This window comes from Lupinus angustifolius, chromosome LG05 (assembly GCF_001865875.1).
Source record: "Lupinus angustifolius cultivar Tanjil chromosome LG05, LupAngTanjil_v1.0, whole genome shotgun sequence".
In the NCBI taxonomy this organism is placed as follows: Eukaryota; Viridiplantae; Streptophyta; class Magnoliopsida; order Fabales; family Fabaceae; genus Lupinus; species Lupinus angustifolius.
The window spans coordinates 13,166,136-13,168,187 of record NC_032013.1 but is presented as its reverse complement, the minus strand read 5'-3'; the positions used below and the strand labels follow the sequence as shown (position 1 = coordinate 13,168,187).

The 2,052-nt window shown below is 40.1% G+C and overlaps 1 pseudogene; it reads left to right on the top strand.

Moving 5' to 3' along the window:
• The window catches only part of LOC109347013, a 4,596-nt pseudogene that overhangs the window by 2,081 nt on the left and 463 nt on the right, over positions 1–2,052 (top strand).

The window sequence follows — 2,052 nt, the reverse complement described above, 5'->3', positions numbered from 1 at the left end:
GCATTCTGCTGTTTCTGTGCATTCTGTTGCATACTCTGAAAATATGGCTGAACCAGCTCCAATCTCACATGAGAGGACATTAAGGGAGCTGGTTGTACCTGATTTCACATATGAAAGCTTGTGTATCCAGTATCCCAATGAGGATGTGCCATATATGCTCAAAACTGGACTAATCCATTTGTTGCCTAAGTTTCATGGGCTTGCATGTGAATGTCCTCATAAGCATCTTAAGGAGTTCCACATTGTATGTTCCACTATGAAGCCTTGTGATGTCCAAGAAGATCGCATATGTTTGAAGGCATTCCCACATTCACTTGAGGGCGCTTCAAAAGATTGGTTGTATTACTTGGCCCCTGGTTCTATTACTAGTTGGGATGTCCTGAAGAGAATCTTCGTTGAAAAATTCTTTCATGCCTCCAGGACCACTGCAATCAGAAAAGATATTTCTAGAATCAGACAACTATATGCAGAAGGTTTATATGAATATTGTGAGAGATTTAAGAGACTATGTACAAGCTGCCCCCATCATCAGATCTCTGAACAACTCCTCATACAATATTTCTATGAGGGTCTGAACAACAGGGAGAGGAATATCATTGATGCTGCTAGTGGTGGTGCACTTGGAGATATAACCCCTTTTGAGGTTAGAGGTATGATTGAGAAGATGTCTTTCAACTCTCAACAATTCAGTGCAAGAAGTACTTATGCTTGATTCTATAGTGGTCAGAGGTGTCCATGATGTTGGGACAGATTCGGTGAGGCAAGATAAACTTGAGAAAAAAATTGACTCCCTTGCTACCTTGGTCACTCAACTTGCCATGAATCAGCAGAAACCTCCACTTGCAGCACAATTTTGTGGCATTTGCACTACAACTGACCATTATGCTCATGTTTGTCCTTCTTTCTTGGAGCCCACAACTGGTGACCATCCTGAGGCCTATGCTGCAAATATTTATAACAACAGACCTCAACAACAACATAATTATGATCTTTCATCAAGCAGATACAACCCTGGTTGGAGGAGTCACCCGAATCTTAGATGGTCTAATCCTTCACAACCTCATCCAGGGCCACCATTTCAGAATAATAATGATGCACAAAATAGACCATATGTGCTCCTCCAATCTAACAGCAGAGGCAACAACAAGTGAATAGTAATCCTGCTCCTGCATCTAGTGAACCTTCATTAGAAGAATTTGTGAGGCAAATGACATTGCAGAATATGCAATTCCAGCAAGAGACCAGAGCTTCCATTTAGAGACAAGAGTCCTCCATTCAGAATTTGACCACCCAGATGAGATAGATAGCTACTTCATTAAACACATCGTACTCTCAAAATTCTGATAAGTTACCTTCCCAGACTGTGGTCAACCCAAATAATGTGAGTGTCATCACTCTAAGGTCAAGCAAACAGATTGAAGTTGATCTAGCTACATCAAAAATGAAGCAACCGATTTTACAAGAGACTGAGAATACTAGTGAACAAATTCTTGCTAGTAAACATTCCACAAGTGCTGCACAACCATCTCCTATTCATCTTCCATTTCCTCCAAGATCCATTCAAAGTAAGAAGATGGAAGAGGTAGACAAGGAGATCTTGGACACATTTAGAAAGGTAGAGGTGAACATACCTTTACTTGATGCAATCAAACAAATTCCAAGATATGCAAAATTTCTAAAGGAGATGTGCACTTACAAGAGGAGGCTCAAAGGTAATGAGAGAATCAGCTTGGGAAGAAATGTTTCTGCACTAATAGGTAAACTTGTTCCTCACATTCCTGAAAAATGTAAGGACCCAGGTACATTTGTTGTACCTTGCATAATAGGTAATAAAAAATTTGAGAATGCCATGCTAGATCTAGGTGCTTCTATTAATGTTATGCCTATGTCTGTTTTCATGTCTCTTTCACTTGGACCTATGCAACCCACTGGGGTAGTGATTCAATTAGCAAACAAGAGTACTGCTTACCCTGCTGGTTTGATAGACTATGTCTTGCTTCAGGTTGGTGAACTTATTTTTCCTGCTGATTTTTATATTCTCAATATGGAAGA